At 43.0% G+C, this 25,999-nt stretch overlaps 1 protein-coding gene across 3 annotated transcripts in view; it reads right to left on the bottom strand.

Annotated features, from left to right (window-relative positions):
• Positions 1–25,999, bottom strand: part of LOC147152102 (insulin-like) — a 70,037-nt gene that overhangs the window by 21,304 nt on the left and 22,734 nt on the right. Inside the window, exon 1 of one of the 3 annotated variants that reach the window (XM_086023746.1) lies at positions 11,901–12,738. The exons of the other annotated variants lie outside the window; for them this stretch is intronic. The gene's annotated coding sequence lies outside the window, so the exon portion shown is untranslated. Of the gene's footprint in view, positions 1–11,900; positions 12,739–25,999 lie in introns of those variants that run through there. 3 annotated transcript variants of the gene reach the window in all.

The raw sequence follows: 25,999 nt of genomic DNA, 5'->3' as shown, positions 1-25,999 counted from the left end.
ATTTGAGGAGCTGGGGGCTGATGCCATCTGGACCCACTGCCTTCCTCGCCTTCATCTTCTTCAGCTGGTTCTTCACCTGAGATGTTGTGAAGGCCAAGGCTGGGCAGGAGGGAGTGGTGGCTGTCTGGTGTAGCTGGGAACTGGAGACTGTGGAGAAAAGAGGGGAGGGGGTAACACACCCAGCAGGAGGAGTAGGTGGAGGCTGCAGCAGGAGAGACTGAGTGGGGGCAGGCATCTGATCGAACCTATTGAAAAAGAGGTTCAGCTCATTTGCCCACTGCAGGTCCCCCCCAGTCCGGGTTTTGGGTTGTCCGTGGCCTGAGATGGTCTTCAAGCCCCTCCAGACTCCCCTGGCATTATTCTGCAGCAGCTGCTCCTCCATCCTCTTCCTGTAGGACTTTTTCCCCTCTCTGATCCTCCTCCTCAGCTGGCGCTGCACAACCTTCCGCTCCACTTTGTTGCCTGACGCAAAAGCCCTCTTCTTCTCCTTCAGGAGAGCTTTTATGTCTGGTGTGATCCAGGGTTTGTTGTTGGAGAAACACCTTACTGTCCTAGTGGGTATGGTGTTCTCCATGCAGAAATTTATATAGTCTGTAACAGCGTCCGATAGACTACTAATGTCTTCCCCGTGAGCATCGCTGAATACTTCCCACACAGTTGTGCTGAAGCAGTCCTTTAAGGCCTGCTCGGCCTTTCCAGATTATCTCTGAACTGTGCGGGTCACAGCTGGCTGCCTGCGGACCAGAGGTTTGTACACAGGCTGGAGAGCCACCAAGTTGTAATCAGCTTTGCCCTAGCGGGGGGAGGGGCAGTGATGTGTATGCCTCCTTGGTGTTGGCATAGAAAAGGTCAAGTGTTTTATTGTCTCTGGTGTGGCAGGTGACATACTGTGTGAATGAAGGCAGAGAGGAGGAAGTGGAGGCATGATTTAAGTCACCAGAGATGAGTAGCAGGGCAATTGGGTGCTGTGTTTGTAGCCTGCTCACGGCTGCAGTCAAGACATCACAGGCTGTGTCGCCGTTGGCAGCGGGGGGGATGTAGACGGTCACCGCGATCACATGACCAAACTCTCGCGGGATGTAGAATGGCCACATGCCAACAGCTAGCAGCTCAATATCACTGCTGCAAAGCTGCTCCTTAATCGTGATGTGCCCAGGATTACACCATCTATCGTTCACAAACACAGCCAGCCCTCCTACTTTCCTCTTACGTCCTGTCCGTCCAGCGTCCTGTCCGCGCGTATGATTTGGAAGCCGTCCAATTCTACGACCATGTTCGGCGTTAGCGCTGTTAGCCACGACTCCGTGAATAGCATCAGGCTAGCCTCCCGGAAGTCCCTCTCATGCTGGGTAAGCGCCGCTAGCTCGTCCATGTTGTTGGGGAGGGATCTAACATTCCCCATGATAACAGATGGGAGGACGGGATGGTATCGTCTCCTCCTTTCCCGGCGTTTAACCCCCGCACGAGATCACCGTCTCTTCCTCCTCAGCTCACGGGGGATATCGGGTCTCGCCCCGGGAGCCGGTGCTGATTCCGGCGGTAAACAAAGGGGGCGCGGCTCCGAGCCAAGTCGATCGCGCAAAAAATAGCCACCAGCAGCAAGAATATCACAGTTTGGGTGTCCATTGCTACGCAAGTTTACGACTATCAACTATGTGAAAAATATATGAGGTAGAGTAATAGTAAGGTACAAAAACACACGAAAAGGCTCACCGGTGAGCCGGAGCTGCTGTAGCGGGCTGCCACTTGCGCGGCGCCGGAAACAGAAATGTGACTGGTGAAAGAGCAGGTAAAAAGATGGCATAGCCCTCATCAATGCCAATTCCTCATTTCTTTGCATGTTTGTCCATGTGGTACACTTAAAATGTAACCACATTATTTTTAGTTAATAATTTGTAATTTTAGTTAATTTTGTACGACATTGTATCCGCTTTTGAACACATTAACATGTAAAAAATGTGCCTTCCTGAATTTTGTAGCGTAGGGAACTCTGGAGGTGTAATATAGTTGCGCGGTGTTGCCATCTATTGGTTTGCATGGAGGTCTTCCTGCATTGCCTAAAACGCAAACTAGACGTGAAAATTAGCACCTGAAAATGCTCAGAAGAGCCTGCACATATTCATCCGTCTAGATCATTCACTTTTCCTTAATTTTTTAAAGTATTGGACAAGCGAGCACAGCGACTGCACATGAGTTAGCAGTTACCGGTAGCTAAAGGCTAATAGCATCGTGAACAACACACCCCCAAGTTCGACCGACAAATCGGCGTTCGTCAGCGCAGCCCACCCCCGGCAAAGAGTTCCTGCTGGGGCCATTTAGGGCCCTGGTCGATATCAGCGCCGAAAATGGCCCTTGGCCAATTTGTTACCCCGGTAAATATTTTGGGGTGGTGGAAACAAAAGGCGGAACCACTTTACCAGGGTAAAGTGAAAGGTTCCCCCAAAGGTTCCTGCGGTGGGAAAGGGTCTATTGTCTCCTTCATGTGTACATATTTTCAGGTCAGTGCATGGTGAAAGTTAACCAAAATATAACTGTAAGGTCTTTGCAAGATGTTTTATCAGTGTGTGGTACCGTTCAGTTGTGAACACTTTTCTCAGCGAAACGAGAGCTTTATTGGTCATGGCCGAGTACAGCAGTGGGGCTCCCGCGTTCGGAAGGGTTGCCCGGGCTCCGTAGCTTAGCCGTAGCACTGACTGAGCCTAGCTGATTTGTGTGGTTCACAAAAGGCAGCTATGTATTAGCATTGCAATATTTTGTGCTAGTTGTTAGCAGAGATGGCAAACAGAGTCGTTTGCTCGTGTAATTTTGTTATGTTGTATTTGTTCTAAATGTAGTAAGCTAAGTTTTATATGCTTACCCTAGATAATGTTAAGCGTATATGTGAGCCAGATAAAACGAAATAAAAGTGTACTTAAGTGTCAAGCCCAGATCTATGCAGCTAAATGTAGCAAAGCTTATCACAGTGAAGTAGTCCTGTCATTACCCTATAACATAGTGGTCCTACGAGGTTATGGTAATATTCAGGGGTGCACATAATTGGTTTCATGCGGTACTTGCATGAGTACCAGGAGATTGTCTTTGGTACTCACTAGTTGGTCAACGGATCACATAAGTCACTGTCATGGCTTTTTGGTCACGGATCGGATTGTTTTTTTTGTATGAGAAAAAAAAAAAGGCAAAATACAACTTTGTCTTCATTTATTTTCTAAAACGCTTTTGCCCCCCTCAAAAAAAAAAAAAAAACCTCCTAATGTCTAATATGGCCGTTTAGGATTTAAGAAGTACTGCCTGTGTAAAAGTGAATGTGTTTCTGAAGAAGTGAAATGGTGACAAATGCACTTTTCTGTTACATTTTATGTTATATATTTGTTAAGGAAAAAAAAACGCAAACTGGACGTGAACAGCAGCACTCGTGTGTTCATTGTCTCCCTTCTGTGTACATATTTTCAGAGACCGTCCAGGGTGCATAAATTACTACGGTCGCCCTCCTGCATGTTAGAAGTTTCCTCCTGCAACACACCTGATTCAAACGATCGGGATCGAGATCAGGCCCCTGCAGAACTTGGTGATGAGCTGATTTGAAACAGGTGTGTTGCAGCAGGGAGAGATGGAAAACAGGCAGGACATGGCCTAGAGGACCGGAGTTCGACACCTGTGCCCTACAGCTTGGGACCCGTGATATCCACAAACATTTTTAAAGTTTTTGGGCAGCATGAGCTAGTTATTTCGACAATATTTGGATACAATTATTGCTTTTACATCACATTAAAATCTGTTGCTATAAAGCACTTGTGACTCATAGATGCAGTGAATATTTTTTTATCATCACACACCAATTAACAATTTGACACTGTCACTTATGGAAGCGGCAGTCATCCAGACGCAGCTCCTGGAGAAGGCAGTTACATTCACCAAGCTGTGTGTGAGTCTGCAAGGTTTTGTTTGCCCAGACACAACAACATTTGGCATTCTGTAGTGTTACATTATGGCACTTTGGCAAATCATATCTAATTATTTATGTGGTGACTTGAGCTCGGCCGTTCTGTTGTTGTGACCTTTTCTCCTGGCTGTGTTTCTTCATATCTCTCTGTCGCACTTGGCACACATATTAGTTGAAACCAGAGACCGTGGAGTCACACATTGTCACATGGGCTAGGCAGAGCCTAGGCACCTTTGTGTTTACAAAACGAAAAAAAAAACAAACAGACATCTTTGATGACATGTTTGAGTAGGTTTAAGTGCAATTTGGTCATCCGAAGCTAGTGGCCTGAGACGACATTTTCTCTGGTCTTGATTGCCTGCAGATTTTGCCGATCCTCAGCTGCCGTCGGCTGCCTCTACCTAGGTGGAGGCATAACAAGGAACCATTCTGTACAGATTAGACCATCTTCCGTATCTGGCAGAAAAGAGCTAAAGGGCTCCACGGCCGTGTCTTGATCTTTCTGGTATCCATTAAATAGTTCAACCAAGAATATACAGTCTTCTGGTAGTTACTGTTAGTATAATATTGTGAGTTATTAAAGATAAAAGGACTGGGTAAAGGTTACCCCAGAAGCTTTCAGTTGTTTGTGAGATTTCCACAACAGGAACAAAGCAGCAGCTGCTGGTAAGTCATCCAGGGTTTTTCACAAAATCAAAAAACATGTTTCTTCTTCCGTTATTCCCGCCTCCAACAGGTAAAGCCCCTCGTGCACTCAGGTATATGTGGCGTGAGTGGCAGAAAATGAACAAATGAACACCAGCAATGAAACTCACGCGATCAAAGCGAGGTGGTACTTTGCATTGCGTCCGAATGAGATGGGCACTTGACCTTATTTTGCCGGTCCGTCCTCTCTACGTGACCTGGGCACCCTTCCGTCATCGTCCCTCCATCCTTATTCATAAAAAATACAAACACAGGTTGGTATACCTGCTGGGCACCACTGCCTGACGCACCTCCGACGGTGCCATTGGGCTGGCTGCAAGCTCGTTAGCCGGGAGCCACCCTTCACTGATGTTTCGCCTCTTTAATCCTGGAACATCTCTGGGTGGTGGGGCAGTGGCAGAGACGTCTCCATTTCACTCCCTACAGCCAGCCTTAGCATCCTCCCTTTCCCCACAACTTGTCTTTCCTTCTCAGCCAGAGCCAGAAGCTCCCTTGTTCAGCCTCCTCCGCTAAATCTTTCAGCCCTTTTCTCTGCTTGGCTCCCCAAAGACCTCAGTAGCCGCTGGGTTGATGTTCCGGTGTAGCCTGTGCTCCCAACTTCCACTGGATAGGTGAGAGCCTTCCATCCTGCTTGAGAGCACTCAGCTGCAAGCTCAGCATACTTTGCCTTCTTTCTCTTAAAGGCAGCCTCCATCCCTTCTTCCCATGGAACCATCAGCTTCACCATGACCACTGTCCTCATCGAGATGGACCAGAGGACGATGGCTGGTCTAAGGGAAGTTGAAGTTACTTCGTTTGGGAACTTCAGCTGCTTGTTGAGGTCGGCTCTCATGTCCCATTCTCCTCCAGGAGACATGAGGGACCACTGTTTGGGGGTGCTGCCTTGGATTCCCCCCCCCCTGCCGGACAAACTGGATCTGACGCTGTGATGTAATTGGGCTGGCCTTGTTTGCTTCCAGTCTATATGCCTCCAGGATTTCGGCTAGCTTACGCAGCACTCGATCATGGTCAGTGTCAGTGCCACTCTGCTTCCAGAAAGGATATGCTGCAAACTTGGGCTTTTGGAGTTGCAGAGATGGCATGTCTCCTCTGTGCCATACCAGATGTGAAGATTCCAAGGACTTCGTCCTTTTAAAGCGCTTCCGTCCTTACATTCCATCAGTCCGCTTTTTACACTTGAGATGTTCCAGACAATGACATATGTTTTTGTTACTGTTTTTGACTGGTTTTATTCCTATCTCACAGACCGATATTTCTTTGTAAGTATGGATACTTGTTCCTCCAAAACTCATGAAATTAAATGTGGGGTTCCTCAAGGTTCGATTTTAGGCCCCCTAATTTTTAATCTTTATATGCTTCCCCTCGGGGATGTCATCAGGGGACACGGCATCAGCTTTCACAGCTATGCTGATGACACGCAGCTGTATATTGCCGTGTCTCCTGATGACACAGGACCCATTGATACCCTTTTAAATTGCATTTTAGATATCAAGTCATGGATGGCAGATAATTTCCTACAGCTCAATCAGGACAAGACTGAGGTTTTAGTTATCGGTCCCGAAGGTCAGAGAGAGAAGCTTTTACCAAAACTACACATTTTTAATCCCTCACATTGTGTGAAGAACCTTGGCGTCATTTTTGACTCTGAGCTCAGTTTTATTCCTCATATTAAAAATGTAACCAAGATTGGTTTTTATCACCTTAAGAATATCGCCAGAGTCCGCCCGTTTCTCTCTCAGGCTAACACGGAAGTGCTGATGCATGCCTTTATTTCCTGTCGTTTAGATTACTGTAATGCCCTGCTCTGTGGCCTCCCGAAAAAGAGCATTTCACCACTGCAACTACTGCAGAATTCAGCCGCTCGGGTGCTGACGAGAACCAGAGGGCGGGAGCACATTACGCCAGTTTTGAAATTGCTGCATTGGCTCCCTGTGTGTTTCAGGATCGATTTTAAAGTACTTTTATTAGTTTATAAATGTGTTAATGGTCTTGGGCCATCTTATTTATCTGATTTGCTTTTATCATACCAGCCCTCGAGGATCCTGAGGTCCTCTGGCGCCGGCCTTTTATTTATTCCAAGGGTGAGGACCAAAATGCATTGCGAGGCTGCATTCAGCCGTTTTGGTCCTCACCTTTGGAATAGCCTGCCAGAGGACGTCAGGTCTGCAGAGACTGTTGATATTTTTAAGAGGAAGCTCAAGACACACCTTTTTAGTTTGGCTTTCAACAACTTTTAAATAATTTATCTTTTCTTTTGATTGAAGATAATTCTATGTTTTTCTTTGAATGTTTTAAAGCACTTTGAGTTGCATTTTTATGTATGAAAAGTGCTATATAAATAAAATGTGATTGATTGATTGATTGATATTTCGCATTCAAACGTATAAGGTATGTACTAAATGTTGACTCTTACAGTAGTTAACAATACAAAATTGTTATCCACCTTTTTTCTCATCAGTGAAATGGCCGTCCTGTGGCGTAATCCATGGTATTACGTGTGTTGAACCACTAGAGGGCAGACTATACTCGTGAGTGTGGTATTGCAGAAGAGAACAGTGGTGTTTCTTTTTAAAAGACCCCAACAACACGTCAGTCGATACTTGACCATGGTTAGGAGCGAAACTTGCTTAGTCCATCCTTTTTAAAAAACTTCTCCTCCTCCATCCGCAAAATGGGAATCTGTCCCATAGACCCTAACCCTAACCCCACCTCTGGGGTCCAGTGTGAATGAACCATAATGTTGAAGTTCACTGGTCATTTTAGGCCATGAAAACAGTACAAACACACAATTAATTTTGCTCTGTATTGGGTATTTTTAGGCCCCCCAAAACGTAATTCAACTTAGTGGACAATGGGCTCCAACGGCCATTTTGAAGGCGACAAACGATTGACAGGAAACTTAAAAAATAAGAATAAGAATGCCTTTATTGATCCCACAGTGGGGAAATTAGTCCGAATAAGCCCCCCATCCCTCCGTGGTATCGATACAAAGCTGTGAGAATCCCTTGGTATTACATTGCTAGCACACACCGTTCATAAGTTACGGTGATATGAAAAACATGTTTTCTTCGCCACTTTCCACTATGACGCACGGCTTCCCCCGCCCCTCACATAAACAAAAATGTCAGCTACTGTAATATATGTGATATTGACAAAAAACTCCGCTTCTCTCCATTCATAATCCGTTGGAATTACATTGCTAGCACAAACGGTTCATGAGTTACGGTGATATGAAAAACATGTCATATTCGCCAATTTTCATTATGACGCACGGCTTCCCCCGCCCCACACATAACAAAAATGTCAGCTACCATAATGTATGTGGTATTGACAGAAAACGCCACTTCTCTGCTTTCAGAATCTATTGGAATTAGATTGCCTAGTTTAAACGGTTCATGAGTTACGATGATTTGAAAACATGTCATCTCCTGTCAGCTTCGCACCTAGAGGGATTTATAACTAGCTTGCTACCAGTTCTCCTAGCCTCATTTGTTATGATATGTTGTTGTTTAACATTGTTCTTTTTTTTTTTTTTTTTTTCACCACACCTTGTGTGTGTGCGTTTTATAAAAAATGTATTTGGCTGTGTGTGCTTATGTAACCACATTGTGGTGTAAGCGAAATAACACTACACTGACACTGAATTATCTTGTTGGTAACTAACGATCTTTGGTCACGGACCTGACGTAAGGCATTGTACAGGAAGTTGGCATTCAAGGAGGAGTTAAAAAAAAAAACTATCAACAAGCTTGCAGTTGTCCCACATTTGTAATTGTTCAATTAAAGAACATGACACACAACATCATGTCGTCGACTTGTACAATACTGTGTATTGTTCTCAAAGCCGATGCATCTCGAAGAAGACAAAGAAGAAGACAACTAAGAAGACAACGAAGAAGAACAGAGATGGAGGAGTTGAACACAGGAGAACTTGACATTGTCAAGCATTTTAAACTGTGAAAAGAGGGGATCCTGTCTAAAATAAGCCATTTTAGACAAACTTTTGGGTGTTTTAAGTTGGAAAATAAAATAAGTGCATGTGAGGCTTTGTAAAACTCTTTGGGTAGAATGATGTAGATACACAAAATAACCGCATAAGAGTGCACTATCTGTTTGAATATAACTTTTTTTTCGGGGAGGGGATTACACGGATAGACGGATCAAAATTTAACCGAGACGCTCATCAAGCCCGTTTGAAATGATATGGGACCGGCCTATAGGCGATTACTATTTGGTCCGGCTAGCCAAATAGACGGATAACGGAAGGGTACCCACGCTGCTGATAGATGGCGATTGACGGTGTTAGGGGACGAGTTCTCATGAGGGTGCAACTTCTGTTGAGTTATCTGCTTCCTGTTTTCCATATAGTGATGTTCAGTAAAGTATTCTGTGATACACCTCCTGCGTCTCCTTTCCTTCGGCACCACAAACGCACATTACACATGATGACTAGCAGGTGACTCTAATTACCATCACATGAGACTAGTTTGTGAGCAATAGTAGAAGGAATGCAGGTGTGTCAAATTCTCACCAATAAATGTTAGGTCACACAATGGTAAAAGTAAAAGCTTTGGGGGAAAAACTATCTGGCACTTTGGCACTGCGCTTTAAGAAGGTGTTAAATGTGGAACCAGGAAAGGTCAAACTCCGCCACGCTTTGAAGCTGCTACCTCAGGGGAGAGCAGCAGAGCATCACGAGCTGTGAACAACAGCCGCATCCTCCTTGCCCCAGTCATAGCGGCGGCTTCAAACAGGCACATCAAAAAGCTGCAATTTCTCCCTCAGACGGCCCAGACACGAGGCAGTGGCAAAGTTGGGCAGAAAGTCGGCTGGGTCCCTGAGGTGGAAGTTGCATAACTTGTCTTCTCTTCTTGTGCATTTAAGGGGAGTGAAAAGTTCAGCTTTGTGAGCTGTTTTAATCAGCTTTTACAGTGCTGCTTTATTTTTGCAGTAATTATCCATGACACTCTGAGGAAGGAAACTGAAAAGACTTTGAACGCGAGGAAAAAAAAGAATCATTGACTGACGTGGTACCCAACAGAAACAGCTTGGATCACTACTTTTTTATTAGAGTGATTGAACCATAAGAGGGCAGAAGTAATTAGAGATTTCAGCTCTCAGAACTGGATCGGCTCCATAAAGATTTGACCAATGTCATTAAAAATAACTTAATGAAAAACTGGGCAAAAATGAAGAACTTGCGTTAAAAGGCAAGGGCAAAGCGTTTTGGATTCTGGCAGGTCAAGTTTCCCGTCTTATGCAAACATTGGCCCATGCATGTGTGGGCGTGCAAGCAAAAGACAGCTTGGATGCGTCCGTCTGTTCCAGACACTGCCCTTTGTGTGAGTCATGGCCTGCTGGCTTCCCTCCATGAGAGAACGTCACAAACTTTCACAAAGCACCTGCGTGTGTCGGTGTGTGATTGTGAATGAGTGGGAGAGGGCTGCCAAGGCTTTGTGCTCTCCTGTTCTGCCAGTGACAGTCACTAATGCAGCACTAACCTCTGCCATGACCCACTTTGTACATAACCTCTGACAGGACCCTTGCAGGGCACATGCACACATACAACACACATACACGAACGTGCGCACAACTATCAGTAATGAGCTGCATGAAACTTAATGAAATCCTATTTTTCAAGGAAACAGTGCACACAAACTGGATGACAGATAAGAATTTGACAGGTTAGGTCGCAGAGCAGAGCTTGGAGAGAGCACACTTTGACAGCTGAGAAAACGACTACATGCTAAAAATGTGACCAGATCACCAGAGAAAGGAGGGACATGACAGGGGTGAGGTGAATTGAGGCCTAAAAATAGTACTGCTGCATCACAACAAAAAGAAGCATTTTAAGCTTTGGCTTTGAGCCCTGTTTAAGACCTTCCCTTTGACGTAGCGTGTTCTTTCTTTGAGATGGCTGTACTATACCCTGTCTTTCACGATAGTCAGCTGGGTTTGAGCTTAAACACGATACGATGTTACAGACAAGGAATTGATTGTGAATTCATTCTTTCAGCATTCAAGGGAGAACATTTGAGAACATCTGCACTTTCATCTGTGTCTGTACCAAAAGCCAACTGTTTCTCATTTGGCCCACATCCCACTCTGTTGCTAAATGTAGTGTTAACACTAGGACTACCAAAATTCTACAACGACTAGATAACCAAGAGCTGTCATTTTGACATCAATGCCAAAAGATTAATACTCACTGCTAAAGTAGCTAATAAAGATATTTTGTTCACAAAAATGTTGTGAGTATCTTTTAAAGTAAATTATGTAAAGTGCACATAGAACTGTCCTTGCTGTTGTCCCTCGGCTAGTGCTGCTAGTGGGTCAGCCGTTATAAAGGTAATAGCTTATGGCTATTATAGCTTGCCAAACATGTCATGGCTCGATCACCTCGGACAGCCTGTATTTCTCAGCCTATAATATAATATAAGAACAATATATTGCTGATGGTGTCGTGGTACACTCACCTGTGTGCGCAGCCTGGGACCGGTTCCCGCTCAGTCACAGTGTGTATGGTTGAAATTGCTGGTTCTTTTGTCTCAGACAGGCTCTTTTTTTAGGTTATAATTTACCTGACGGCGGCACGGTGGTCGACTGGTTAGCTGTCCGCCTCACAGATCAGAGATCGTGGGTTTGATCCCGGCCCCGGCCTCCCTGTGCGGAGTGTGCATGTTCTCCCCGTGCCTGCGTGGGTTTTCTCGGGTACTCCGGTTTCCTCCCGCATTCCAAAAACATGCATGGTAAGTTGATTGGACTCTAAATTGCCCCTAGGTGTGATTGTGAGTGCGGATGTTTTGTCTCTGTGTGCCCTGCGATTGGCTGGCAACCAATTCAGGGTGTCCCCCGCCTACTGACCAAAGACAGCTGGGATAGGCTCCAGCACGCCATTGTGAGGATAAGCGGTATCGATAGTGGATGGATGGATTTACCTGACATGTTTCGGTGGAAACTCAGTCAGTCACTCTGAAGAAGGTTAAAGTTTCCACTGAAAAGATGCCAGGTAAATGATAAGCTAAAAAATAACCTGTCTGAGATAAAAGAAACAATGATTTCAATTACAAATAAGAGACAGAATTAACTTTATTCAATCGCGTGTATTGTTGTTTGTGTGTATGTGTGCCCTTTGACTGGCCGGCGAACAGTTCAGGGTGTATTGCACCTTTCGCCCAAAGTCAGCTGGGATAGGCTCAGGCACTCCATGCGACCCTATATTGGTTAAACAGTGTTGAAAATGACATAATAGCACCTTGAACTGTGTCGCCACTTTGAGTGGAGCGAGCAAAACGGCTCCTCTTGCTCAGACTCGCTGGCTGAATCTTTCCAAGCTTTCCAGCGACCACTCATCCTCATCACTCCCCATCAGCTCCAGACTCGCCCCGTCAATATTTTGAGGCAGATGTATTGCCTCCTCTGCCGGAAGTTAGGTCATGGTTGTGAAGTTCGGCCTTTGGTGGACGCAGCCTAGGAATTTGGACACAGTCTTTGTGTTTCAGATCGGTAAAAGCTGCATTAAAATCAAACAAACCCAATGTGTCTCACTGCCAAGGGGGCGGAGTGTGTGGAAGTCTTGTCGGGGTCTGTCTGTGCTGTAGGGTTCTACGCCCCCTGTCTGTGACTACCATAGAAGTTTACGCAGAATTGGGACACATGAGGGTTCTCGTGAACCCGCAAATGTAGGGCGAAGGGACAAGAAGAGAGATTTGAGGGGGTGGTACTGGCATTGGGCCTAAATCTCAGCTCCGGCCTTCCTGTGTGAAGTTAACATGTTCTTTCCCTGTGTGCGCATGAGTTTTCCTTCATATTCCAAAAATATCCATGTTATGTTAACTGAAGACGCAAAATTATTCATAGGCGTGAAGGTGAGTGTGAGTGGTTGTTTGTCTCTATGTGCCCTGTGATTGGTGAGCGATCAGTCCAGTGTGTTGCCCAAAGTCAGCTGGGACAGGCTCCATCTCAACCATGACCCGAATGAGGATAAGCAGTATGGATGAATGGATGTCTATGCTTTACTTGGACAAAAACTTCTAATCTGCCAAATTTTAACTGCACCATGCAAAATACAGTTAAACATGCATCCATTCATTATCCACACTGCTTATCCTCATAAGGGTCGCGGGGGGTGCTTGAGCCTATCCCAGCTGTCTTCGGGCAGTAGGCGGGGGACACCCTGAATTGGTTGCCAGCCAATCGCAGACAGTTAAACATGTTCATCCATGTATAACTCTCTTGAATATCTTCAAATCATATCAGAATTTGCTGTGCATATTGTTTGTCGGATCATATCACATTGTATTCAATTGGTTCTGAAGAAATTGTGGATCTTCAAACTTTACATCCTTTTTACTATTAGGTTCGTTTTGTAGTTGTGCCTTATTGATTTGACAGGAGGACAAATGTTTAGGCCTCCGTCGAGCTTTACGCTGTCTGTCTGCTCTTATCATGGTTTGTCTCACACTGATATTGGAATATGAGATTGTAAATCAATGTTCGTTTTAGAAAAGAGAACACATGTTTTGTGTCTGGGGAGCTCTGCACCCAATTGTTCGTTGATAACTGAAATGAATTCCTCCACCAATTCCATCTTAAACATTTCAAGGGCAATGCTGGATCCTGAAACTACACATTGAAAGAGAAGACTTGAAATCATAGTAGGTGTTTTTCGTTAAGCATAATCCAATTTATCATTGCTGTGCCCCTGAACAAACTAGTTTGTACTCCCCTGAACAACAAAGTGCCTGTGACGCTTGATCAGGAGCAGTGTTAACCATTAATGCCTGGAGATGCTTTTCGGCACTGTTGAAGCAAATGAAAGGAGACATCAATTCTTTCTATGATTTTTTTCTTTAAGTTACCACCTGAAAAGAAAAAAGCAAGTGCTGAATAAAACAGAGGTCTGAATGTTTTTGAAACAAAATAAGAAACTAATCTATCAGGGTAGCACTTAATCTAATAATTCAATACTACATGGAACTAAATTATTCTATCCACTCAAAATGTAATATTATGAAAGAGGAGGCGGAATGGTAATTTGCTCGGAATGCAGAACTTGTTCTCTTCTGATATTCCAGGATGGAGATATGCAAAATTCATCCATCCATTTTGTTTACTGCCTATCTTCATTACATCATAGGTGAGCTGGAGTCTACAATTCATGATTAAGTGCAGATGGTTTTTCGTCTCTTTATGTACTTGCGACTAAATGGTGAGCATTCGAGGTTGTAGTCCCCCTTTCGCCCGAAGGCAGCTGGGATGCGCTCCAGCATCCCGCCACCTTATAGGTGGATAATAGGATAAGCCTTATTGAAAGCGATTGTATTGTGGTTTAGCTGTTAAAATATTGTTTCAATCAAATGCTGCATGGCTATGCACTTTTCTAGCTTGTTTAAAAAGGACAGAATGCCTATCTCAGGTCCTCATTAGGCGGCCCGCCGCCGCCTTTTTGTGGCCCCTGAACAAAGCCCTTCTCAAGCCCTTGTTACCCTGCGATTAACAGTGCAATGCTCTTTCAACAAGCCCATTCTTTTGTGTTGTATTGTTGCTGTGAAGCAATGACGTTATGCAATGGGAGTCGCCACAAGGTGGGTGTTTGCCACACCAATGCCGCTCTGGCACCACCACCCAATTAGAAAAATGCTCAAGTCGGCCAAGTCAAACAGGCGGGGGGGCTCAGAAGACTTTCGGAGAGTTCCTGTGATGACAGACGGCGCATCCAATAGAAGAGGTGCTGGAGGAGTGAATTCAGATCACCCCTATGTTGAACATAACAGGTTAGTTGAAAGGTGGTTGAAACATGATTTTTGAATGCTTTCTGTAGAAACAGTGTCAAATACCCCCCTCCATGAGCCGTCACTTTACCGTGGTGGAGGTGTTTGCGTGTTCCATTGATCCTAGGAGCTAAGTTGTCTGGGGCTTTATGCCCATGGCAGGGTCACCCACGGTAGACAGGTCCTCGGTGAGGACGGTGCAGGCAGTCTGACTCGAAAAAGGGTCAAGTGCCCAGCTCTGGTTTTAAATAAGCACAAAAACCAAAAGGTGAAAAAATTGCAGCACAGGCAGGCAACGCTTTCGTTGTCAGTTGACACACATAAACTAAAGCACAAAAACAGCCCAATACTGTCCTCAATTCAGAAATAGCTCAGCTTTATGTGTGCAAAAACAAAATATGATATCGCAAACAGTGAGTATGATTTAATGCAGCCGAGCTGAGTGTTAGCAGGGGCAATCCCTCTAATAGAGCAAACTGATTTATCACTTTGACTGTCCACAATAGAGACTGTAATGGTCTTTATTCATATTTTTATTTTATGAAACATAGTGAAAGAGGTCATGGTGGCCATTAAGGGGATTAATGGTACGTGTTGGGTAAAGAAGATGCAATAAAGTCTGAAAAGTTAATGCTGCCATATGAGAACTGCTATCCTGATTAAGTGGGAGGGGCCACTGGCAACTAACAGACATAATTCAGCCAGGTAATGTCGTCTCACTGGCAACAAGATGGATAACACTTGGCAGCGTTATTGGGTGTGTCGCGGCGTGCCGGCACATTTACGCAAGTTATTTATGCGCCTTAATGAAGGGCATAATGAAAATTGGACACAACGATAAATATGAGAAGGGAAAGCGTAATGTGGAGAGATAATCATTGATGCAATTAACGTGTCGTACACATGCAGTGTTGAGCCTTGCCCCGCTGACTTCCTCCCTTTCCTTTCACGGAGGCTGTATTTTATTCCAAAGCAGCACATTTAATCAGGCCAGGGGGTGTCAGTGTAAATCCACAAGTGTTGCACAAAGAGGTTGGCATTTTAAATATGTTAATGTCAAAGCGATGAAGTCTCTGGTTAATCTATCACTGAGGGTATTGACAGCTATTGTTACAATAGATTGCAGCGGTATTTCCTTGGTGTCAGTGTTTTTGATGTGAGAGCAGGTTAATCGTTGGCTCCGTTTACAGCAGTATTCCCATATCAATTGCATTAAAGAAATACTTGCAATTATAGGTTTGGCATTTTAAACTGCATTTTCATTACATTCATCTGGATGGGGTCACATTCATAGTAAGGGACATTTTTAATTTATGAAAAAAGGACAGATGACTAAAAAGGGATATGGAAAACACAACTAAAAACTTACATCACATTTGTAGATTTGAGAAAATACCCAAGACAGCATGTTGATTCCACAACAAAATAGTAGTTTATCATGGTATTGAAGCAGTTTCTCAAAAGCACCATCATGTTGCTGTCAAGGGGACAAATCTAAGTAAAAAAAAAAAAAACTCCCTGTGTTGTTAGCCTTTAGCTCTGTTAGCAAACTGTTGTGCCAGCTGCACTACTAATTCCAATCTGTATGTTTCCCTCCTTACTCTGTCCGTCTACCACTGCTTATAGTTCTGACTTAACGAGGAAATCAATGCTATTTTTTTTTCGAGAATATGTTCTATACAAGTCCACTAGTTGAAACAGGACATTCTGATAAATATTGCGTTAGTGGAATAAGTGTTAATCCATTCGTTTTAGCCATCTATGGGGCCGGCCATTTTGTCTTCTGTGGACTGAAAATGACATCATAACTGCTCACAACGACCAGTCACTGCTCAGATTCAGAAAACAGGTCAGCCGTGATTGGTCGTTGTGAGCAGTTGTGCTGTCATTTTCAGTCCACAGAAGACAAAATGGCCGCCCCCGGAGATGGCTAAAAACGAGTGCCTTTTGCTGCTTAATTTATATTATACAAACATAAAATTAATCAGAAAGCCGTGTTTCAACTAGTGGGCCTGCTGGGAACATATTCTTGAAAGAAATATGTTTGGGTTGACTTCCGTTTTAAGAAATACACTTAGGTCTCTCTATATTTTCATAGCCAAGCACACGTGCGCTCAGCGTAAAAACTGGCATATCTTTATTTTTGTTCCCGGACAGGTCTAGTTTACCGTGTTTGGGAATTTGGCAGACCGCGCTGTGCCATGCTGGCCATTCTGGTGGACCAAGGGGGTTTTCTTTTACATGGCCCTGGTGCACCTGACAGAAAGTAGACCAAAAGCAGGTCTAAGTCATGGCACCGATGGTGCAACGCGATGGTGCATAAAGCTGTTTATGTGTGGTAGATGTAATCAAATTTGATTCATAATTATGACAACAGCGTGCATTGAACCCTCTGAATCCTTGTAGAAATTATATATTTTAAAACACAACCCTGGACCGTGGCAGAGCTCTTGGGGACAAGTCTATTTCTGTTTCTGCAATGTCAAAGACTGGTTGCGCGCCTCTCCTGCGCTGAATTTGAGCGTGGTCACTGAAACGAATTAGATAAGTGAATGCACCACTGATCTAATTTATTAAAAGGCATAAATAAAGAGCAGAAAAATATTCTACAAAATACACTAAGCTTTCATGGAAATGTGGTGAGCAAGCTACTTGAGTCCATATAAACCTCGCCAATAGCCAGCATGCACATGTGTTGACTGTATTTGAGGTAAGTGTCATGCTGTGATTGAAGGAGCGAAGAGAAGGCTAGATAAGGGTGTGAGATTAAAAAAAAAAGAATGGAGACAGACGAACAAGCGAGTCTAGGGACTGGAAATGACCTTGTGGACCCGATCCTGACAAACTGCCTTTGTTGAGATTTCTGTCACCATCTGCAACCATTATCTCTTCCTCTTATTCTTGGACTTCTTTATTTTCTTCAAGCCACTTCATTCCTTCTTGCAGCTGCTAGCTTTAATGGAAAATGTCAACATGGGGTCGAAAGACGTGTCAAAGAAAATGAAAGGAGGAATGATAAACATCTTTTTTTTCAAGCCTGTAACAGTCACTCCATTATGCAGCATATGTACCAACTTCTCAACTGTTGGTAATATCTAGAAATATGAGAGTATGTTGTGAATGACAAGCAAATCCATTGATGTGTTGTCATATTGATGCTATAGGAATACACCAACAAAAATTCTGTACATTGGTTTTGTATGAAAAATTCAGCCTTCAAATAAACCTCTGATTTGACTGGCACTAAGAAGGCCACATATTTATTAGGAAACAGCTCTATTTAGGGTTCAACTGCAACCAGAACAATATTTTTGTTGTATCAAAAAAAAAAATGTACATGTTCAACAATCAATTTGATGACAAACTACTGTGAACGGTATCACAACAACAATGAATATTGTACGTGTCAGATATTGTGTTAAACCATCTCGCTCGGTGGGACTGTTCAAATACAGTATGGTCGGTGTCTGTCACACTGAATACATTTTTGGCAGATCTGATAAAAAATAAAACAAATTCATCTTTCTTAATAGAACTTTCCTTACACACATCGGACCACGTTGCAATCGGGGTCATAGGGCATAGGAGTCACACACGCGTGGGTACACAGCAAACAATGTCAAGAAACATAAGGAAACACTAGTGAGCTACAAACAAGGGGAGATCAAGATTAAGAATAAATCAAAAGATAAAATACAAAAACATTTAAAAAAAGAACCGTCAATGTATTTTGATATGCAAAATGAGATTACAAAGTAAGAAAAGTAAGAAAAAAAAAACAGGAATTAAATCAAGAAGGTAAGGATTAATCAAATGTATTTCAAACACAGACTATAACAGAATAAAAGGAAGCCTTACTATAAAATACCTACATTTAATTTCCTACAGCTCAAGGCAGGTGTACTATAAACTTGCTTTCTAGTCTTAGTCAGACCGCAAGCCTGCAGAGCATTACACTAATGAAGCCTACATGTGATAAAAGTGTGAATTGAAATCTCAGCTTTAGCGAGAGATAAAAAGTGACAAATGTTGAAAATATTTTAGGATGATAGAATCTCCAGCGGTATATCTGTATCTGTATACCTTCGCCAGAAGTGTTAAATAGGATTTAGATCAGTGCTGCTCATAATAGCCAAATGATTTTCGCTACGCCAGTCTTGGTGTCTTTATCGAGCCGTGTTTTGGGACATCTTTCTGTCGGAAAACCCATGATCTGCAGATGAAACCAAGGTTTCCTATTATGGAGAGCACAATTTGAAGCATACCTTCCAGAATGCCTTGTAAAGATTTCATTAAATCCTGTACAGATTTAAAGCACCCTGTGCCGGATGCAGCGAAGGAATCCCACAACATAACTTAGCCTGCTCCATATTTTAAAGTTCAAGTTGTTTTGGTGTCTGTGTGGGGATTAAACCAATTATACTATGCAAATAATTGGAATCCTCAATAAAACATCATATTCGAGTCTTGTCAATTCCCTATTAAATGTAGGCTACTAGTTACAACCATACTGTGGTCAGACTAAAAGAGGAAGTCAACCAACCAAACATATTTTTTTCAAGAATATGTTCTATGCAAGCCCACTAGTTGAAACAAGGCATTCGGATATAATGCATTTGTGGAATAAGAGTTAATCCCTCGTTTTTAGCCATCTCTGTGGGAAGCCATTTTGTCTCTTCTGTCGACTAAAAATGACATCACAACTGCTCAGGGCTCAGGTAACGACCAATCAGGGCTGACATGTTTTCTGAAGCTGAGCCGTGATTGGTCGTTACCTGAGCCCTGAGGAATTGTGATGTAATTTTCAGTCGACAGAAGTGACAAATGACCGCCCCCTGAGATGGCTAAAAAGGGATGCATTTTGCTGCTTAACTCATATTCCACAAACGCAATATTAATCAGAATGCCGTGTTTCAACTAGTGGACCTCCTGGGAATATATTCTTGAAAAAAAGTGTTTGGGTTGATTTCCACTTTAAGTAAGATGCAGATGGAGAAATCTATGACAAAATAAAGTAATTAAGGCTTCAGAACAAAATACAGAATTAGAAAATTATGAGCAACACATTTGGTGATATCGTGATGATAAAATAACCAACATGACATTACTATAGCCAACGTCCTACCTAGAATGGACTTTTCTCGTGAATTACCATATATTGTAAACTGAGTGAGCAAACCAATCAGCCCCCTGTTGCTGCCCTCTTACTGTGTCAATGTTCTTGATTCAAAAGCTAAAAGAAATGTAGAAAAATCCATCCAGTTAATCACTTTTGAGAGTGATTGTTCAGGTTGAGGCTATTCTTAGACTTTGCCGTGTTCAAAATCTTACAGAGCTTTTGTGATAGTGGATTATACATGAGTGCAAAAAAACCCCAAAACCTGGTATCAAAATTCCTGGGACAAGCATCCATTTTACACCTGTCATATTGTCTTGAGTGCACTTCTAACATTTTCTTTTATTCCCTCGCATTTTGATTGTCAGTCAATATCAGCCCTTATGCTCATACATAAGGTGTCACAAAATGACATCCAATTTGTTATATTGCGCACACTATTAGACAGACACACACACTTTATTCACACACACAGCTGCTTCACAAAGAGTGTTAAAATAAAAAATAAAAAAATGAATGGAAGCGCCTATGCCTGCTCTATATTAATATTTGATGGGGCATTGAGACTCTACAGTGTAATGCTTATAGATATTAAAAGCTTCTCTATTCAGTGTTGCCAACTCACAGCAACTATTCTGACCTATCTAGCAACATTTTTTTCAACGTGACAAAAGGAAATTTGTGCAAATGTCTCCACTTAGCGCCATTTAGGTCCCAAAATGACATTGCCACCTTAACCCATTCAGGCCAGGAGCGCATAACCGTGTTTCTACCACTGGTTGGTTTAGATTAAGAATGGTTAAGATATATGTTCGGAGACAATGACAATATCGACGTCTTTGTAACAGAATCGTGGATGGTGATTACCACTCTTTTTTTTTTTCAATTCAAAATAGTGCTTCTCTTGCACTGACACTTTATTTTTACATCTTGGATTGAAACAGTAAAGGTGAATAAACTTGGGCTGAGATATAAATTATTTTGTAGGTGTTGAATTTCTAGGAGAACCTCAGGTTTTAGTGGCTGATTCTAGAGTCATAGATGTTGAGTCAGCCACTTTAGGCCTTAATGGGTTAACCAGATGAGTCACATCTTGCACAAAGGCTCTATAGGAGCACAGTTTCTTTTCAGCATCTGACACGGTCTGGCCTAGGCCTCCATAGCTCAAGCTGATAGGTGTAGTAAAAGCAGAGGGTTGTTGTTAGATGTTGGGCATTCTGTCCCAGGGAACAGTCCGTCCTTCCGTCCCAGACGGACGGCCATTTTGGGAACAGAGGACGAGAGGTTTTATAAAGAGGACAGACTAAGCAAGGTCGGAAGTGGGTTTTCATCCGTCCCAGTAATTGTCCCAAACCGGGTCATGTTCCGACAGACATGTTTTGGTGGGTTGTTTTAAAAAGGAAAGCCCACTGTTCTCTTCTGCAATACCATGGAGACACCTTTTAAACTGCCTGCAACAACACTGTAGAGTGCTTTTTTTTTCATGTGTGTTACAGGCAGTAACATTGTACTCATAGGCATAGTCTGCCCTCTAGTGGTTCAACACATTTAATACCATGGATTACGTCACAGAACATCCATTTCACTGAGGAGGATAAAGGTGGATAGCAATTATGTTTTGTTAACTAACTGTTAACATTTAGTACATACCTAACCATTTGCATGTAAAGTATGTCCTTGTCTGGGACATCTCTAGAGCATAAAAATCTCTCCAAACCATCATTCATGCTCATGCCAGCGCTGCCGTACACTTAAAGCTACGACCCGGAAGTGGAAGATCTCCTAAAATAATTATTATAATTATTATAAAAATATATAATATTATTTTTCAATATATATTTTGCAAAAATATTTTTATTATGAAATAACTCAATAACATTTATAACGCAATCTTAAATATTCTTGTGATGTGCCTTGGTTAAATGCTATCTTGACGTTAACCTGATCAGGGTCTAAATGGCTGTTGTTGTTATTTTTGTTTTCATGTAAAACTTTGTTACATACTTGCACCTATTAGAACATATCTGCAACTAACTATTAGTGCAGATCTGTATGAATGTTTGTTATTGACTTCATTCTCTGTCTTACTCTTTGTCTCAATTAAAGAGTATGACGATGTGAGTAATTACACACATAATGTACAGTACATTTTATGTCATATTGTCTCCCACCCAAGCCATTCTTCACACAATTGTTCAATTAGATAAGACTGCATCTGACAGATTCCCTCCGTGTGCAACTGCGTGCAACAACTATTCGAAGAAATGTCCAGACTGAGTTCTGTAGACATTGTCTGAAGCTCACTGGAGAAAATGTCTTTAATGGATCCCCGAGCGCCTCGCTTAGCTCATGTCTAACATCACTGTCAACCAGAGTCGCACTGGACATCAGTACCAGCATCTTCTTCAAATGTACTTTTGATATTCTATTTATCATTCAGCACCAGAGCTGAACATGGGCCAGACTCAAAAAGCAAACACAAAAAGGACACAAACTAGAACGGTACTCAGCAGGCTTCTGCCAAAGGCAAACAATCCTATGGATTGGCTGCACATTCACCAACCACCTTTATATGCCTGAATATTGTCATTAAGAATCATGTAATATTCACATATAAGTGAAGGAAAACAGGAAAAAACAGACTTTTGGATGATTTCATTATATAAGATACATTTTTGGCTATGAACATGACCCAAAACTGTCAAGCTGTACTGTCAGCTGACAAATTTCATTTGTTAGGGTGAAGTACTGAAGCAGGTGGTAAAAAGCAGAGGTGATACAAGGATATACGTTTAGAGGTGCAGACAGTTTTGGCGCCTGAGCCCATTACATAGAGGGGTGTTTGGTCACCATACCTTCACAATTTATTGCTCAAAAAAACCTACACGCATGCACACGCGCACACACAATAGGAGTTTTAATGATATTAAAACGTGCGCATGGCAAAAGGGTGCTTCTCTCACTGTAATTTAAAAGGACAGTGCCAATTGTCTGACCACCTGTACCGTTTCCGAGCTAGAATAAAAATATGTTAGCTCCGACCTAACAACATGAAGTGACCTAGTTAAATGCATCACAAATGAGGCCAGGTAATGGACGAACTCCTCCCGGACGGACGGCCATTTTTGGGGAGGAGGACAAAGGGGTGACGCGTTTGAAAAAAAGGGGCGGACTAAGCAAGGGCGGAGGGGAATTTTAGTCCGGCCCACTAACCAGCCCTCATGCGTGTGACGTGGTCACGAGGCGGCCAAAGTTCATCTCAACCTACTCAGCGAAAGGCTTTTTTTTTGGTTTCTTTACACTCCCACGTCGGCGCGGGTGACAACTGCCCCATTGCAACATGTGGCTGACGCATTGTGCTGTGAGACATGTTGGCGACAGGTCTGAAACACATGCCGCAAACACGTCAGAAATTGTTGCTGCGTATATACCGCCGTGCGCATTCTCTCTCGTGATCGGTCTGTTATGTCACATGTTGCGATGACGTACAATTTCCCCCGGCTCAGCCTGCCAATTTATTTGTTGCCGCGGAGGAGACGATCCAACTCGCAGCTCGTTGCTGCTGCGAAGCACACTTGTTTGACAGCAGCGTGTGTGTTATGTCACGCATGTGTGTGTAAAGAAGCTACACACGCACGTACCACCTTTTCCGCCACTTTCCAAATCGTTTTCACAATACAATTAAATGCATCGTCTAGTCATTTTGTCCCTTTGTTGTCGCATGCAGGCACGAGATCCATTGTTGTCGCTGTCTTTTTGATCATTGCTCGACAGTAAAAACGCCGACCGGAATTGGCCATAAAAGGCAGAGGAAATTCTGCCCCGCGGTGTCCTTGTCAGTAGCTGTAGCGACGCCCCCCGACGTGGAATGAAACTGTAACACATTTTCAAAACAACGCGAAATGGGCAAACGACAAAAATTGCCCCAGAACGCTTCAAACACGCCACTAATTCCCCAACTGCACGTACTTACTTCTTTGTAACTCTCAAAAGATGTTCTAGCTTATCCGGAAAAATCAATATGCAAATATATAAATAATGGGAAAATGTAAATTGGCAACTAAATCATATGTTACACTTGCATTGGGAGCCCCGGCAGGAACACTGTGCACTACGCATGTTCGGTCTGCACGGAGGGGAGAAGAAAAGGAATGAGAAGAAGAATTAGACAAAGAAGAAGGAGCACTAGCGTTTGACCGCAGGAAATTTAAAATCTGAACAACTGGCAAAACAAACAAAAAAAGGTTTCGACATCGCAATTAAGTGGCCGGCACGCCCCTCCGTGCAGACCGAACGTGTGGGGTACACAGCGTTCTTTCCCGCCCGGGTTCCCAATGAAAGTAAGTACGTGCAGTTGGGTAAGTACTAGTGCCGCATTTGAAGCGTGTTCACAGCGGGCTTGAGGAGTAAATTAGCCAGCTAATGGGCTTTAAGTAAACCTCTGCCGTTAGCATCTCTCTCGCGGCGCGTCATGCACGGACACGCTTTTTAAAAATGTTTTTGGGTCGGTGTGGCCAACGTAAGGACAGAACCACTTTAAAAGGATGGGGTCGGGGGCGGGGGGCATCATTTTTATGAATAAGGACGGAGGGACTAGGCCGGAAGGGTACCCAGGTCATGGACGGAGGACGGACCGGCAAAAAAAAGTCAAGTGCCCAGCTCTGATAATAACCATCATTAGCTTACAATTGAATTCTTTATAGTGTGTACAAATTAATCAGAAAGACAATTAAGATGATAGTACATTCAACTTTTATTAAACTTTGCAGCTTGCTGGTGCAATTATTATCTTTTTTTTTTTGCTGTAAAAGTGTAGTGCATTCAGTACCAAAAACTATACATAATGCAGATGAAGTTGCGATGACTAGCTTAGGACATACAGTACCTGAATATGAGTTCTTGCGTATGTGCTGAACATCTTGGGGTTGCACAGTAGATACCTATAAGTGCTCTGAGACTGTGAGGACTTGTTCAGCATGACTTTGTTAACATACTGTATGGCCATAAGGATTGATGAGATGATTGAGATCCGAGATCAGAGTACCTCTGCCACTTCACTGGCTTCATGTCTGGGGCTGGCATTAGCAGGATAAGTGTAGTATGTAAAGTGGTGTCAAACAGAAGAGATACATTTACGATTTAGAACTGGCCTGGTCCGCAACAGATTTTTTAAACAATTATTTTTGGAGGGCTGAAGTTTTTATTGTGTTTTTTAGGGTGGTTTTCAGCCACTGTTGTCCAAGAGTTTAAAACTGCTCTCTCACGACCATGTACAGATGTGCTACTCTTTACCACCGAATGAGTGTGATCCAATTTTTGCTCAGCAACATCAAAAACTTATTTGATGATAGCTAGTGGAGAAGCTGAAGGAGAGTGGGTAGATGCAATGAGTATTTTGGTCACCTCTGGGCAACAATATGAGACAGGACATTTATACACCCCTTACTTACCAGAGCCTCCAGTCAGAGGAAATGGAGGGTACACACTTGCCATCATTCAAGGGAGAAGGTTGTGTCTCCCCACAGGGAAGTGAGACGATTATTACTATAAGTTTACGACAAGAAGAATGTGCTCCACGTTTATCTATTCTCACAGCAGGCAGGGCTGAAAAGTCATTGGCGGCTAGTCAGTCCTTGACTTTGGGAGTTAACCCCTTCGTCTGTCTGAGTTATATAGAACATTTAGACAGCTTGAGCCCATACCTGGAAAAGTACAATTACTATAAAGTCTAAAAACACTGGTCAACAGCAAATTTTAATCAGAGATGGCAAAGATGTCCCTAAACATATTTTTGAGGTCAGGTTTTTGATATACTTTCAGTTTTTGTTTGAACTACAGATAAGCGCAATACAGATTTTACCATGTGATTTATTGCTATGACGTTTCAGAAAAAATACACCGGTTGCTGAACCTAACCCTTAATTCATGAATATGACTACATATAGTACTATATTACATATTGTTATTGTATTATTATTTTTATTATTATCATGAAAACCTGATATGCTCGAGAATCAGTCCAAAAAATGTTGTAGAAAAGTGAACTTGCCTGTCTGATTTGAAAAATCTAGTAAAATTTGTTGACCAGTGTAATTAGCTCTATAGAGTTTGGAGATAATGCCAGCTCTCCATTTTGCAACCACTTGTCGTATCTGAAGCCTCACCAAGCTGCACTGACTGTAAGAGAGAGAGTTACACCTTGGACTGGTCAATCACAGGGCACCATCTGTATGGACAAGCAACCATTCACCGTCACATTCACACCAGCGGACGTTTGAGAGCATTCAATTAGTTGAACATGTTTTTTGGAAGCAACAATACCTGAAGGAAACCCAGACACGCAATGTTCCAAAGGACATTCAAACCTGGATCTCCTGACTGTGAGGCAGAACTGTTAACCACATATTCACTGAGCTACACCGTGGAAGTGATAACATGAAATGGAATAAAAATGGACTACAAATC

Source organism: Filicampus tigris, chromosome 2 (genome assembly GCF_054856515.1).
Source record: "Filicampus tigris isolate MCC_2025a chromosome 2, RoL_Ftig_1.0, whole genome shotgun sequence".
In the NCBI taxonomy this organism is placed as follows: domain Eukaryota; kingdom Metazoa; phylum Chordata; class Actinopteri; order Syngnathiformes; family Syngnathidae; genus Filicampus; species Filicampus tigris.
This window is presented reverse-complemented; position numbering and strand designations above follow the sequence as displayed.